Consider the following 17,600-nt stretch of genomic DNA (forward strand, 5'->3'; position numbering starts at 1 on the left):
ACATCCTGGAGTATGAAGTCAAGTGGGTTTTAGGAAACAAAGCTAGTGGAGGTGATGGGATTCCTACAAACAAAGCTAGTGGAGGTGATGGAATTCCAATTGAGCTATTTAAAATCCTAAAGGGTGATGCTGTTAAAGAGCTGTACTCAATATGCCAGCAAATTTGGGGAACTCAGCAATGGCCGCAGAACTGGAAAAGGTCAATTTTCATCCCAATCCCAAAGAAGGGGAATGCCAGAGAATATTCGAACTACCACACAGTTCTGCTCATTTCACATGCTAGCAAGTTAATACACAAAATCCTTCAAGCTAGACTTCAACAGTACATGGACCGAGAACTATATGTACAAGCTGATTTGAGAAAAGGCAGAGGAACTGGAGATTGAATTGGCAACATTCATTCGATCATAGAAAAAGCAAGAGAATTCCAGAAAAACCTCTGCTTCATTGACTACACTAAAGCCTTTGCCTGTCTGGATCACAACAAACTGTTAAAAATTCTTCAAGAGATAGAAATATCAGACCACCTTACTTCTCAGGAGGCAGGTAAGGTGGCCTGGTATTCCCATTTCTTTAAGATGTACCCAACTGGTGAAAAGTGAGAGAAAGAGGAGAGTTTAAAAGCTGACTTAAAACTCAGCATTCAAAAATGAAGATCGTAGCATCCAAGTTCCATCACTTCATGGCAAATTGATGGAGAAATAATGGAAACAGTGGCAAATCTTATTTTCTTGGGCTGTAAAATCACTGTGGATGGTGACTACAACCATGAAATTAAAAGACACTTGCTCCTTGGAAGAAAAGCTATGAAAAACCTAGACAGCATATTAAAAAGCAGAAACATCACTTTGCTGACAAAGGTTCATATAATGCAAGTGGTGGTTTTCCCAGTAGTTGTATATGGATATGAGATTTGAACCATAAAGAAGACAGCCAAAGAATTGTTGCTTTCAAACTGTGATGCTGGGGAAGACTCTTGAGAGGCCCTTGATCTGTAAGGAAATCAAACCGGTCAATCCTAAAGGAAATCAGTCCTAAATATTCATTGGAAGGACTGATGCTAAAGCTCCAATACTTTGGCCACCTGATGCAAAGAACTGACTCATTGGAAAAGCCCCTGATGCTCTGAAAGATTGAAAGCAAAAGTATACAGTTGTGTCAGAGGATGAGATGATTAGATAGCATCACCAACTCAATAGACATGAATTCGAGCAAACTTTGGGAGATAGTAAAGGACAGGGGAGCCTGGCCTGCTGCAGTCATGGATCTTTGCCCCATGAGAGCAAAGAGTTAGATGTGACTTAGCAACTGAACAACAACAAATATTGCTTAATGTGAATACCTTGTCAACAAAATATTTCTAATTCCTCCCTCTTCTCATTTGTAATATTGTTGTCATTCATTTTGAAATGGAACAAGACCCTGTGGGATCCTCCCAGGTATAAATCCTTTCTTTGTCCTCTATTTCCTGTATATAGGAGAAAGGCTTCATCCTGCTTGACTTTTTCTGAGTTCCAAAGTGTTAGTTGCTCAGTCGTGTCTGACTCTTTGTGACCCCATGGACTGTAGCTTACCAGGCTCCTCTGCCCATGGAATTCTCTAGGCAAGAGTACTCAAGTGGGTAGCCATTATCTTCTCCAGGGGGTTTGTCCAACCCTGGGAACAAACCCAGGTCTCCTGCACTGTAGGCAGATTCTTTACCATTTAAGCCATCAAGGAATCCCAAAGGGTTCTGGGCAGATTCAAACAGATTTATTTGCTTATCAGGGAAAGAAGGGAATGAAGAAACAAAAGAGGAGCAGTCAAGAAACAATAGTGCAGTGATGGGGCAGCATCTTGGTTCTTCCTCAGGGTATATACATAACAACATCTTTGATTACATTTGTAGGAACTAAGGCTGTCATCCAAGTAGAGGATAGTAACTTCAGACTGAGCATAAGATTCCTGGAACACTGCCTTGTTACCTTACTGCTAACCAATCAGAAGAAAGTCTGCAAACAATGAAAGAATAACAAAGACTCTAACTCCTTTCTTGAATGATTTTCCCCTTAAAAACTTAAATGGTGGAACAGAATCTACGGACTTGGTTTTTGGACATGTATCCACCTTCTCTTAGATTACTGGCCTCCTGAATAAAGCTTTTCTTTTCCAACCAACACTATCCTCTTAAGTATTGGCTTTGGAGCAGCCAAACCTGAGTTTGGTAACAATTTCACTTATATAAAAGTGAAATGTATGTGTTTATATGTATATACATAAATTAATATATATAAGTGTACACAACCAAATCTTAATATTGTTGCTATTATTGTTTTGAACAAATTGTTAACTGTTGGATCAACTAAGAATAAGAAAAATTTTAATTTTATTGGCACCTTAACTTATTCCTTCTTTAGTTCTCTTCCTTTATGTAGATCTGAGTTTCTGACCTTTATTACCTTCCTTCTCTTTAAAGCATTTGTTAGCATTTCTTGAAAGAAATATCTAGTAGCAACAAATTCCCTCAATTTTTTCCTATCTGAGAAAACTTTTATTTCTCCTTCATTTTGAAGAATGATTTCTCAGAGTAAAGAATTCCAAGATGGTGGATTTTTCTCTCAACACTTTAAATATTTCACTTCACTTTCTTTTTGCCTGCATGGTTTCTGAGAGGTTGAACGTAATTTTTAATCTGTTCTTCTACAGGTAAGGAGTTTGTTTCCTCTGGCTTCTTTTAGGATTTTTTTCCTTTACCTTTGATGTTCTGTAACTTGAAAATTATATTCCCAGGTATTTTTTTTCTGACATCCTGTTTGGTATTCTCTGAGCTTCCTAGATGTATGGTATGGTTTCTGACATTAATTTGGGGAAATTCTCAGTCATTATGGTTTCAGATATTTCTTCTGTTCCTTTTTCTCTTTATTCTCCTTCTGATATTTCCATTACACATATGTTACACCTTTTGTAGTTCTTCCACAGTCCTTGGATATTCTGCTGTTTTTTTTCAGTCTTTGTTCTCTTTACTTTTCAATGTTGAAGGTTCTATTGATATATCCTCAAACTCAGAAATTCTTTTCCTCAGCTGTGTCTGGTCTACTAACAAGCCCATCAAAGGCATTCTTCATTTCTGTTACAGTGTTTTTGATCTCTAGCATTTCTTTTTGTTTTTTTCTTAGGATTTTCATTTCTTTACTTATATTACCCATGTGTTCTTGCATTCTGTCAAATTTATTCATTATTCATGTTAATCACAAGTGTTTAATTCTCAATCTGATAATTCCAGCATTCTTGCTATATCTGGTTCTGGTGCTTGTTCTGTCTCTTCAGATTGTCCTTGTCTTTTTATATATCTTGTCATTTTTTCTGAAGTGAAACATGATGTATCACATAAAAGGAACTGTTATAAATAGACCTATAGAAATGTGTTGGTGAGGTTTGAGGGGAGGGTAGCATTTTGTAGTCCTAGGATTGGGATTCAGTCTTTTAATAGGTCTGTGCCTCTGGGCAGTGAACTTCACAAGTGTTTCTCTAGTTCCCCGCCCCCCTGCCGCCCCCTTTGGGTGGGAAAGGATGGTTGGAGTGGGCTGAAGGTGAGTAGCTTCCTCTCTCCTGTGTGGAATGCTAGAACTGATCTGAGTTGGATGTTTTCCCTTTCCTAAGTCAGCTAGGCTCTGATAATACCCAATCAGGGCAGGCCTTGTTGGGAAGAACTGAGTGCTCTGGTATATTTCAAAATGGTTTCTCTTTCCCTTTTCCTTCCAGAAGCCCAAGAGGATTTTTCTGATATTTCCTCTGGGAATCTGGTCCAGTTTCTGGACGTAAATCTCACAGTATCGTGAGGACCTCCCCATGACTGGGTCCCTCTGGGTTTTTTAACTCCACAAGTTGTCCACTTTCAGTTGTCAACAATTCATCATAGTTCAGGTTTCCTTCCCCAGCGCAGGTTCTTGAGACAGTTTTTGATTGTGAGTTCTATTTCTGGCAAACTGTGATGTCTGTATTCTCATGTCTCTTCAGTCTTGGGGCAGCAGTTTGCCCTGTGTTCTCCTATCTGTGGATCCAAGAAGTGTTGAGTTTTCAGTCTGTGTAGCTTTTTACTTGTTGTTGGGACAGAGTAGCAACTTCCAAGTTCCTTACAACCAGAACTGGTTAACTTTGAAGTTTCCTCCTTCTCTGATATTTAAAAATTGTTTCCCTGCTTTCTAATTGTCCCATGGTTGTAAGGTTGATCTGAACAGTCTTCTCAGCTGTTGCCATAATTGTAATTTAGCTATACTCTATCATAATAACCCTACTGTTTAACTCCATTTTCAGTCCTGACCTTGATTTTAACCCTGTCTGTTAATACTTAGTTTGATTCCCTGGTTTGATTCTCACACTTTCTAAAATCAGTGATTTCAGTTCACATCTCTGTTCTTCCAATTCTCCCCTGTCTTTAGTAATATAAGCCTTATCATTACAGGCATTTCTAGAACCCAAAAACCATGACAGGTTCTTTTGATTGATGTTTTTCTTATCCAACCAAAGCTCTTTTTTTTTTTTATTAATAGAAAATACAAGTCCATTTAAGATGGCCCAAATAAAAGAGTATTGTTGTAAGGATATAATAGTGTTATGAAGATTTAATTATATGAAATGAGCAACAGTCTTCTTTCATATGTCTTAGCACTGGAAAAGGTATTCATTTTATCACTGTGACTTTTATCACTGTGCACATACATTCTCTGTTTTTGTCTCTGTCTCTGTTTCTTTTCCTCTTTGTCATGGTTTCTCAGTTTACATAGGGCAGACAATTCAGTTTCACACTTTCCCTCCTTATGTTGTTCATAGAACTTTTAATTTAGGGTTTTAATTTTGTACATACCTATTTTTAAACCTTTAAAAGGATGTGAAAGTGAAGTCGCTCAGTTGTGTCCGACTCTTTGTGACCCCCTGAACTGTAGCGTACCATGCTCCTCCATCCATGGGATTCTCCAGGCAAGAATACTGGAGTGGGTTGCCATTTCCTTCTCCAGGAGATCTTCCTGACCCAGGGATTGAACCCGGGTCTCCCGCATTGCAGGCAGATGCTTTAACCTCTGAGCCACCAGGGAAGCCCTCTTTAAAAGGAAAGGACATAGTAAATATTTAAGGATTCAGTTACCTAAAGTCTTAAGGGCTTCCCTGGTGGCTCAGATAGTAAAGAATCTGCATGCAATGCAGGAGACCTGGGTTTTGGAAGATCCCCTGGAGAAAAGAATGGCTCCTCATTCCAGTATTCTTGCTTGGAGTGTTCCGTGGACAGATGAGCCTGGTGGGCTACAGTCCATGGGGTCGCAAAACAGTCAACACGACTGAGTAACTAACAATTACTTGAAGTCTATCACTCATTTTTTTCTTCTCTCTTAAGAAATTATATAAAATTAATTAAATGAGTTAGTTAAATGAAAAAGTATAAATGTATTAATTTTTCTGTAAGTATTCAGTTCAGTTCAGTCAGTTCAGTCGCTCAGTCATGTCCGACTCTTTGCAACCCCATGAATCGCAGCACATCAGGCCTCCCTGTCCATCACAAACTCCCGGAGTTTACTCAAACTCATGCCCATTGAGTTGGTGATGCCATCCAGCCATCTCATCCTCTGTCATCCCCTTCTCCTCCTACCCCCAATCCCTCCCAGCATCAGGGTCTTTTCCAACGAGTCACCTCTTCGCATGAGGTGGCCAAAGTATTGGAGTTTCAGCTTCAGCATCAGTCCTTCCAATGAACACCCAGGACTTATCTCCTATATGTGAACAGAGAACTTCCAGATGTTCAAGCTGGTTTTAGAAAAAGCAGAGGAACCAGAGATCAAATTGCCAATATCCTGGATCATCGAAAAAGCAAGAGTGTTCCAGAAAAACATCTATTTTCTCTGAGTACTATATATCCTTAAATATAGCTTAAACCACACTGGGGCAGATGACTGAGGCTAAAGGCCAAAGTAAGATCCTTGCTTCCTTTTCTGAAGTCCTTTATTAAAAAAAAAAAAAAAACAACTTTTAATTGGAGAATAATTGCTTTATAATGATGTGCTGGTTTCTGCCATACAACAGTGTAAATCAGCCATAAGTATACATATGCTCCCTCTCCCTTGAACCTTCTTCCCACCCTCCACCCCATTCCACACCTCTAAGTTGTCACAGAACACTAGGTTGAGCTCCCTGTCTTATATAGCAACTTCCCACTACCTATCTCTTTTACATGTGGTAATGTATATGTTTCAGTGCTACTCTTTTGATTTTCCTACCCTTTCCTTCTCCCTTTGTGTCCCCAAGTCTCTGTTCTTTATGTCTGCATCTCTATTCCTGCCTTGCAAATAGGTTCGTCAGTACATTTTTCAGGGGTCCATATGTATTCGTTAATATATGATTTTTATTTTCTCTTTCTGACTTACTTTACTCTGTATAACAAGCTCAGGTTCATCCACCTCACTAGAACGGACTCAGGAATCAAAAACATTCCTTTTTATAGCTGATCAATATTCCATTATATATATGTACCACAGCTTCTTCATCCATTCATGTGTTAACGGACATCTAGGTTTCTTCCATGTCCTAGCTATTGTAAATAATGCTGCAATGAACATTGGGGGTACATGTGTCTTTTTGTTTTATTGTTTGTTAGTTTTGTTTTTTTATTTTTATTTATTTATTTTTGTATGTGTGTGTCTTTTTGAATTATGGTTTTCTCAAGGTATACTGAGAATTGAGGATTTCAGGGTCATATGGTAGTTTTATTCCTAGTTTTTAAGCAATCACCATACTGTTCTCCATAGTGGCTCTATCAATTTACATTCACACCAACAGTGCAAGAGGGTTCCCTTTTCTCTACATCCTTGCCAGCATTTATTGTTAGTAGATTTTTTGATGATGGCCATTCTGACTGTTATGAGGCAATACCTCATTGTGGTTTTTATTTGCATTTTGCTAATAATGAGCATTTTTGTTTTGTTGAGCATTTCTTCATGTGTTTATGAGCCATCTGTATGTCTTCGTTGTAGAAATAACTGTTTAGGTCTTCTGACCATTTTTTGATTGGGTTGTTAGTTTTTCTGATATTGATCTGCATGAGCTGCTTGTATATAATGGAGATTAATCCTTTGTCAGTTGCTTCATTTGCTTTTATTTTCTCCCATTCTGATAGCTCAGTTGGTAAAGAATCTGCCTGCAACACAGCTGACCCTGGATCAATTCCCAGGATGGGAAAATCCACTGGAGAAGGAATAGGCTACCCACTCCAGTAATCTTGGGCTTCCCTTGTGGCTCAACTGGTAAAGAATCTGTCTGCAATGCAGGAGATGTGGGTTCAATCCCTGGGTTGGGAAGATCACCTGGAGAAGGGAAAGGCTACCCACTTCAGATTGGCTTGGAGAATTCCATGGAGAGTCACAAGGAGTCGGACATGACTGAGCAATTTTCATTTCACTCTCCCATTCTGAGGGTTATCTTTTCACCTTGTTTATAGTTTCCTTTGCTGTGGAAAAACTTTGAAGTTTAAGTGGGTCCCACTTGTTTATTTTTGTTTTTATTTCCATTACTCTAGGAGGTAGGTCATAGAGTATCTTGCTGTGATTTATGTCATCGAGTGTTCTGTTTATGTTTTCCTCTAAGAGTTTTATAATTTCTGGTCTTACATTTAGGTCTTTAATCCATTTTGAGTTTATTTTTGTGTATGGTGTTAAGAAGTGTTCAAATTTCATTCTTTTACAGGTAGCTATCCAGTTTTCCTAGCACTGCTTATTGAAGAGACTATCTTTTCTCCATTGTAGGTTCTTGCCTTCTTTGTCAAAGGTAAGGTGTCTGACAGAGGATGAGATGGTTGGATGACATCATGGACTCAATGGACATGGGTTTGGGTAAACTCCAGGACTTGGTGATAGACAGGGAGGCCTGGCATGCTGCAGTCCATGGGGTCACAAAGAGTTGGACATAACTGAGTGACTGAACTGAACTGAACTGAAGGTATCTGAGTCCTTTAATTTCCTGAGACTTATCTATTTCTTCTCCTTCCTTCTCCCCAAACTGAATGTGGAATATTTCTTTCTAAAGCAATGACATACACCCTTCAAGATTTATTAATACTTTGTTTCTATGTGCTGTGCTATGCTTAGTTGCTCAGTCGTGGCTGACTCTTTGTGACCCCATGCACTGTAGCCTGCCAGGCTCCTCTGTCCATGGGGATTTTCCAGGCAAGAATACTAGAGTGGATTGCCATGCCCTCCTCCAGGGGATATTCCCAACTCAGGGATCGAATCCAGGAGTCCCACATTACAGGCCGATTCTTTGCTGTCTGAGCCACCAGAGAAATCCTTTATTTCTTTCAGTTCAGTTCAGTCGCTCAGTCGTGTCCGGTTCTGTGACCACATGAATCACAGCACGCTAGGCCTCCCTGTCCATCACAACTCCCGGAGTTTACTCAAACTCATGTCCATCAAGTCAGTGATGCCATCCAGCCATCTCATCCTCTATCATCCCTTCTCCTCCTGCCCCCAATCCCTCCCAGCATCAGGGTCTTTTCCAATGAGTCAACTCTTTGCATGAGGTAGCCAAAGTATTGGAGTTTCAGCTTCAGCATCCGTCCTTCCAGTGAACACCCAGGACTGATCTCCTTTAGGATGGACTGGTTGGAGCTCCATGCAGTCCAAGGGACTCTCAAGAGTCTTCTCCAACACCACAGTTCCAAAGCATCAATTCTTCAGTGCTCAGCTTTCTTCACAGTCCAACTCTCACATCCATACATGACCACTGAAAAAACATAGCCTTGACTAGATGGAGTTTTGTTGGCAAAGTAATGTCTCTGCTTTTTAATATGCTATCTAGATTGGTTATAACTTTCCTTCCAAGGAGTAAGCGTCTTTTAATTTCATGGCTTCAATCACCATCTGCAGTGATTTTGGAGCCCCAAAAAATAAAGTCTGACACTGTTTCCCCTGTTTCTCCATCTATATGCCATGAAATGGTGGGACCGGATGCCATGATCTTAGTTTTCTGAATGTTGAGCTTTAAGCCAACTTTTTCACTCTCCTCTTTCACTTTCATCAATAGGCTTTTTAGATCCTCTTCACTTTCTGCCATAAGGGTGGTGTCATCTGCATATCTGAGGTTATTGATATTTCTCCTGGCAATCTTGCTTCCAGCTTGTACTTCCTCCAGCCCAGCGTTTCTCATGATGTACTCTGCATATAAGTAAAATAAGCAGGGTGACAATATACAGCCTTGAAATACTCCTTTTCCTATTTGGAACCAGTCGGTTGTTCCATGTCCAGTTCTAACTGTTGCTTCCTGACCTGCATACAGGTTTCTCAAGAGGCAGATCAGGTGGTCTGGTATTCCCATCTCCCTCAGAATTTTCCACAGTTTATTGTGATCCGCACTGTAAAAGGCTTTGGCATAGTCAATAAAGCAGAAATAGATGTTTTTCTGGAACTCTCTTGCTTTTTCAATGATTCAGAGGATTTTGGCGATTTGATCTCTGGTTCCTCGGCCTTTTCTAAAACCAGCTTGAACATCGGAAAGTTCATGGTTCACGTATTGCTGAAGCCTGGCTTGGAGAATTTTGAGCATTACTTTACTAGCGTGTAAGATATTTTTGCCTATTACTCCTGGTGTTTCATGACTTCCTACTTTTGCATTCCAGTCCCCTATAATGAAAAGGACATCTTTTTTGGGTGTTCGTTCTAAAAGGTCTTGTAGGTCTTCATAGAACCATTCAGCTTCAGCTTCTTCAGCATTACTGGTTGGGGCATAGGCTTGGATTACCATAATATTGAATGGTTTGCCTTGGAAATGAACAGAGATCATTCTGTCATTTTTGAGGTTGCATCCAAGTACTGCATTTTGGACTCTTGTTGACCATGATGGCTACTCCATTTCTTCTAAGGGATTTCTGCCCACAGTAGGTATCTAATTAATTATTTCCTCCCTTTAGCAACTAGCTTTTTCTCTTACTAATTTTTCACATGGACCAACATGGCTGTCCTCACCCTTCTTATCCAATTCAGGTTCTGTCACTAATTACTGTAGTCTCATTTTTTTTTTTTTCATTATTCATTTGTTCATAGCTAAAGCAAAAAAATGGTCTTGGACCTGGTGTCAATTATTGCCTATTAAGCTGTGGCCATGGTGGTAGTGTCTTGTGGCAAATAAGAATGCTCCTTCCAGGCTCTCTGAGAGATTTATGCTTTCATAATAAGATTATTTAATTTGGTCTTATTTAATTTTAATAGAAGAAAGACTAAATTGAAACTCCAGAGCCACTACATTTAGTTATTTAGGCTATAATATAAATGGCACTCCCTAGAGTTGGGCAGTGAAAAACCCATACAAATGTATGTTGCAGGTCCCTGAACTTCAAAAACATATTTCTACTTAGTAAAAATTATTATTTTATAAAAACTTCTTCAAAAGTTAGGTATAAAGGTTATGGAAGATAAATTTTGAATGACATGTTTTCATATTTCATATCTTTCCTCACACTTTCTCATCTTCTCATATCTTGTATGTTATATTATTGCTTATTCATTGTCCAGATTAATAACCTTTAAATCAACCTTCAGTCCTTTAGCATGGCTTCTCCCTTCCTGAATTCTTGATTGACTTACCTTCTAATGATCTAGAGTTTGAGTGATATCTAAACCACAGTTACTATATTCTCTGAGTTCTTCATTTTTGCTAATACCTGTCTTTTTATTTTTGAAAGATATCTTAGCTGAATACAATATTTTTGGGCCACATTTTCTTTCTCTCAGAACTTTCCAAAGTGTTTTGAAAATCATTGCTGTATGAAGTTTAAAGCCACTGTGGCTTATTTCCTTTTCTTGCAGGGAATTTCTGAAGAAGTGTTTTTTCATTCTTAAAATTCAGTAACAATCAGGATATATCTTTATGCTGATCATTGTATTTTATTTTTCCTGGAGCAGAGTATGTTTTGATATGCAAATTTGAGTTACTTCATATCTGGGTAGTTGTATTATATCTTTGGATATATTTTGTTCTTCATTTCTGGGGTTATATAATTCAAAACCCCTCATTATATCTTTGCTGTGGTCTTGCCTCATCCTTCAAGTCTATTATCTTTTCTCTTACTGCTTTGTTGTGACTTTTTCCTCTGCATTTGCTTTAATTTCCTCAGGCTTTTCCTCTCTGACAGTAATCATGTCTTGTTTCTCATTTCCTCTAATTTATTTAGTAGTTTTTTAAAAAGTTATTTTTTTCCTTAATACTGCAATCTACCATTTATGTCATATTATTGCCTTTTCATTTCATCTTTTAGGTTGATGAAGAATCTATATTATTAATCCTTTTTATTATGTTCCTCTATAGCAACACACTTACAATGAATTTTTTTCTATCCTTCAGGTTTTTGTTTGAAAACATTATTGAACTACACTTTGTATGCCTTATTATTTTCCCACTGTTTTGTTTCTATCCTGCAGTATCTATAGTTGCTATGCATTTCCCTCACCCAGAATGTTGCTTATGTTTAACATAGGTATCTCTTTTTCAGACATTCTATTCACTTTAATATATATATAAATTTATCTTCATTTTGGTTTACTTTTCCCTCTAAGCTAAGTTTTTGGGCTGGATAATTTGTATTTTGTCTATTTCTCTTTAAGTTGAGGGTGAGCGAGGATTTCTGAAGTTGGTTAGAGGTCAGAGAAAATTGTATGAAGTTTTATTGTAATACCCTGAGCTTTTCTCTCCTGAGTTTTTATAAACTATAGCTTACCAAAATTCACTTCTTATCACAAACATATACCATTCCTTAGGGCTTTAAGTAACTCTTTAGTTCAGTTAGGAGCCCCATAAGCTTTGTTTCTAATACATAACACTAAACACTTCTCTAATTTCACCAGTCTTTAAACCATCCCTCTCCAGATGTACCTTATACCCTTTCTCTCAGCTAATCAGGAAAAAGAGAGAGAGAGAGAAACAACTATGTCTTCTTATCTTAGTTTTGTCATTGTTGTTTAGTTGCTCGGTTGTGTCTGATTCGTTTGTGACCTTATGGACTGTAGTCCTCCAGGCTCCTCTGACCATGGGATTTACCAGACAAGAACACTGAAGTGGGTAGCCATTCACTTCTCTAGGGTTCTTCCCAACCCAGGGATTGAACCCACATCTCCTACATTAGCAGGCGGATTCTATACCACCGAGCCACCAGGGAAGCCCCATCTCATTTTACTTATCTCCAAATTTGGGATGTTTAGTGAGAAGTCTCAGAATTTGCCAAGCCACCAGAACTTCCTTTGCAGCATTAGAAGTCACCTGGTGCTAGAAATTCACAGTATTTACCAAGACTCCTCCACTAAAGAAAGCTATTTGATTTCACTAAATCCAGTGTTTTCTATATTTATACAAATTCTTTTCTGTAAGACAATTGCCAATATTATTTTGGGAACCCTGACTTTTGAAGTCCCCTGAGTTCATATATCCTAGACAGTGATTTGACAGCCAACCAGTAGAATGAAGGTTAGTCTCAGTGTGTGGTTGACCTGAAAATATGTGGGTTGAGGAAGAAGCACACGTGGGGCATAAGCCATACATGGGATATCACGGAGGAGGTCCCATGGCTGGAGCTTCACCGACATGATTTTTCTGGAGTTGGTTGAGAGTAAGGAAAATCAAGGAATTTCAAACTGTGTTCTCAAAAGTATGAAGGGTTAAAACTAGAAAAACCAAATTCTAGGGACTAAATTTTCAACCAGGAAGAGAAGTTTAAGCCAAGAAGATTTAAGTGTTAGGTAGACGCAAGAACAGAATAAGGAATGAAAAGCAAGGATGGCAGATAGGAAGTATGAAAAGCATAAAGGATAATTGCCTGGCGTTGATCTAGGGTGCCCAAGTCTGGTGTCTCTGAGGTCAGTCTATGGTAGAGGCTCTGGAATGTAGTAGTATTGACTGCTAATGGACTCCGTTTCAAGTATAAGTTCTGACTCTGTCTGATGAAGAGGACTATTTCAGTTAATTCTTGGGTATTCAAGCAATATGAGGTTGTCTAATTACTAACTTACCCTGGATGTAACTGTCAGTTGCATAAAAAAGCATTTTCAGTGGCCTGGCATTAATACAGTTAGTGTATATATATAGAGTCAGTGGCACAATGCTTTGCCATCAGTAGATTTTTCAGTAAACTTTTTGATGAATTCAAGATATTTAATGTTCCTAGAAGCTATGATATGTTCAGGTCTCACTCAAACTCATGGAACAGTAAGTTGGAGTCCTCATTTTGTAAGAAAATATTGGTCTAGGTCTTATGCCACATTTGTGCCAGGGTGTTGAAATACACAGTTAAAAAATATACAGGTCCAGCCCTCAGAGAACCATTTTAAACCCTAATGGGGACCACTGTATTGATTAGTTCCCTCAGAGTTAATGCCCAGCTCTTCTTATCAATACTTAAAAAAATTTACTTAGAATTACACCTTAAAGCAGCAGTTCTCAAACTAGGTTTCACATTAGCATCACCTAGGTAGCTGGTGCCTGTGTTCTATTCCAGGCCAATTAAATCAGAACACTTGGGTTTGGACTTTTGCATCAGCAGTCTTTGAAAACATCCTAGGTACAGACTGTGTTGAGAACCCATGTTTTAAGAGGGAAGACACAAAAGAGTCAACTGGGAAAAACTAAAACAACACAATGAGGGAACTGTGTGCTGTGTTTTAAACACTTAAGCGTATCAATAAGTGTGAATACAACAAATTAAGACTATAACACATGTAGGTCTTCAGTTTTGTTCTGATGTTAATTACCAATCTCCCTTCATTACAGTAGTGGTAAAAACCAATAACTAGTTTTGACTGAGTTAATGTCTTTTTTCTGGCTTGGTTATTGACTTTGATCCAATACTTTTCTGTTTTCTATTTCTGCTTCTTTTCTTTCTTTTTTTTTTTTAACCTTTATCATTTCCATTGGTAAGAAACTTTTATTACAAAGTTTTCTCACTTGCTCATTCTACAGCTACTATAATTCAGCCACCAGGAGATATAGCAGTCATTCTTAGATCTAGCTGAATTTTAATCACCTGGAGAACTTTTAAAAAATGCTGGTGTTTGGGCTTCACCCCAGACAACTTAAATCAGAATCTCTAGAAGTAAGCCCCAGTCATTGGTAATTGTTCAGAAGTATTCCAGATGATTCTATGTGAAGCTGGGATTAAAAATGCTGTAGCTGTGCTTAGTCACTCAGTTGTGTCTGACTCTTTGTGACCCCATGAATTGTAGCCCTCCAGGCTCTTCTGTCCATGGGGATTCTCCAGGCAAGATTCTGGAATGGGTTGCCATGCTCTATTCCAGGGGATTTTCCCAACCCAGGGATTGAACCTATGATGTCTGCCTTGTGGCTCAGCTGGTAAAGAATCCACCTACAATTTGGGAGACCTGGGTTTGATCGCTGGGTTGGGAAGATCCCCTGGAAAAGGGAAAGGCTACCCACTCCAGTATTCTGGCCTGGAGATTTCCATGGAATTATAGTCCATGGGGTCTCAAAGAGTCACACACAACCGAGCGACTTTCACTTTCACTTCCACTCCTGCATTGCAGGCAGAGTTTTTACCATCTGAGCCACCAGGGAAGCCAAAACTCTAGTGTGATTGATTGTTAGACATATAATGGACACCAAAGAGTTAATGCCTTTCTGTGTCCACAAACTTTTGCAGTGTGACGTCTCCCATAAACAGGTGGTCTGTTTTCATACTTTGACCACAGGCCCTTATGTGACTCTCCAGGTGAATACAGAACATGGGTGAATACAGGTTAGGTGAGAAGAGAAACCGTCCAACCAAACCCTCAGAAGATTAATAAGAGTAAGCATTTTTAAAGCCACTAGTTTAGGGATGGTTTGTTATGCCACAAAGTCTAACTGAAATATAGTATATGGGGGAATTTCTATTATAAGCTAAGACAAAAAAGCACTATTCTTGATTTTTTTTTTTAAGTTCTATTTTTATTGCTATTTCAGGAACCACTCTAACCACTCTTTCTGTTCCCTAGGATTTTCCTTCAGACTCTTTTACTACTGAAAGAATGAGATTTAGACAGAAAATGAATTTCTTGTCATTGTACAAATGCCTTCCATTTGTCTCTAGGGTACTTCTCCAGTCTGATTACCGAATGTTTCCTTTAAAACTATAAAGATCAAAGGAACCACCTGCCTCAGGGGCCATGGCTTAGGCAGACTTTCATAACACTGCATGTGGATTGCATCAACACGTCCTAAAATTTGCCAAGACTCAGTTTCACAAGTTAAGGTCCAGAATAAAGAAATCCCCTTGTGTTAGCAAGATGGTCACACTTTATCCAGGAACAAATTGAAGTCTCCAATCAATTTGCTTAGTGTGGGTCACGAGAAAGAGCTGTAGATAGCATCTTCACTATGCTATCAGTGATGAAAATTGCCATACTTTTGCCTTAATAATAGTATCAACTGTTTTAACAAGTCTAGTTAGAATATCTGTCTTATAAAATCATCAGTGAATGAAAATGAGTTGTCTATCTTGTTACTTGCTATATTGGTGGGATGAAATGTCATGTCAAAGACATAGGTTTGACACAGTTCTACTGCTTATCTATTATGTAACCTTGCATAAATCACTAAACATTTAAAAAATCTTAGTTGCCTTATCTATAAAACTGAGATGAAATAAGCATTTTCAGAATATATCTAAGGATCATAAAAGATCACATATATACTATCCCTTTGCAATCTTTAAAGCTTACTTTAAATACAAGATGTTATTACTCTTGGTATAGGTAGCACCAAGAAAGAATAAATATGGAAGTTTCTCTGACAACAGCTGAGAAAAGTCATTCATATTCTCACAGCATTAGGGAAAGTAAATATATGGCTTCACATTTTTCTTTAATCTCTGAATCTCAAAGTACCTTGCAGCATACTTTCATTAATTTATAAGACCCCATGAAATACATTTGTTCCCCCTTAAACTTCTTTCTAAACAAGGTACCTTTTCTAGAACATATAAATTTAAGCCTCACCCACAAAGGGCCCTCAGATTTGTGAATGAATAGAGGGGTTCTGATCCTTTTTTATGTTGTAATTTTTTGTCTTATTTAAAATCTGCAAGTCTCTTGATCTTGTCTGCCTTCCCTTGAAGTCTGTCCCTTGATGCTTTGATGTAGTGAACATGCCTATGAAACTCAAATCCTAGACAGGTGGCAGTCTTTTCATTACTTACATGTTAGGGATAGGGTTTGGAGATAATTTATTAATCTATTTCTTCCTTAAGTGTTTGAAAGATACCCACTAAAAATATGTGAACCAGATTCTTATATTGCCCAGGTTGATTTCTGTTTGGAATTCGAGCCCTTGCAGGCTGCATTTGACTCTTCAGCTCCTTGACTAGCATGTAGGAGTTTTTTCCTTACTGAGTGGTAGTCTGCTGATGTGAATGAGCTAATAAGGCTTTCAGTCAAAACTTATTTAGAACTAAAAGATGTGGCTATAATTATTCCCTGTATTCCTATGGTTCTTTTTCAAATAGTTCAGAGAACCCTGCATGTATTATTGAATCTTTCTTAAGTAAGGTAAGCCAGATGAATTATGTTATTTTATTAGAAAAATTTACCTTTGCTCCAACTTTTTATTGTTATAACTTTAGGTATCTTTACTTATCTTACTAATATTCAATGATATGACTTTTGCCATGAATGTTCCAAATTGTTCTCCTTAACCTGTTGAAGTAAACCTGATTTCTGTCTGTTCCCTCAAACATTGCTCTTAAAGGAAGGGATATGGATGTTTATAGATGATTAACATATATTAGGCTCTAGTTCAAAAGAAGGACCGTTAATGGTGAATTTCTTAGTTTGGCAGCTTCCCTTGTAGCTCAGTCAGTAAAGAATCTGCCTGCAATGCAGGAGACCCGGGTTCATTTCCTGGGTCGGGAAGATTCCCTGGAGAAGGAAATGGCAACCCACTCCAGTATTCTTGCCTGGAGAATCCCATGGACAAAAGAACCTGGAAGGCTATAGTCTATGGGGTCGCAAGAGTCAGACATGACTTAGTGACTAAACCACAACCACCAGTGCATGAAAGAGGATGATACATTTCGGGGACACATGAATCTTTTGTTCTCCATGAAAATAAATCACATAGATATTTGTTTATGCATAGAGCTTATTCTGTTTATATCCTCTTTTAAACAGAAATTACTTGTTATAAGCTCTATTTTAGAGACTGAAGTACAGTACAGATTGATAACATGAAGAGAAAACACAAGCCAATTTTTGGTAGGTTATGGTTTTGATTATTAATGTTTATGGCCTGATATCTGCTTTGAAAGGATCTCACTTATAGAGATTTCCAATGCCCATGCTGAAACTCTGATCAGATTATTAGAGCACTTGAAATTTGAGACTGCTGGAGGTTTATCAAACTGATTTTTCTTTATAAATTTGCCTGAATGATTTTCTCTTCAGTTCAACACAGTTTTATTGCAGAGTTTTCCATATTAGGCCAGTAGAAAGATGAGCTTTTTTTTTTTTTTTTAGAATTTTTTTCTGTCCTGGAGATGTACTCACACAACTAAAGTCTTGGTTTTGAATTCTCGTATTTATTAATTCAATGGTGTGAGCAATGTACAT

The sequence above is a fragment of the Dama dama genome, chromosome 20 (assembly GCF_033118175.1).
Source record: "Dama dama isolate Ldn47 chromosome 20, ASM3311817v1, whole genome shotgun sequence".
NCBI lineage: Eukaryota > Metazoa > Chordata > Mammalia > Artiodactyla > Cervidae > Dama > Dama dama.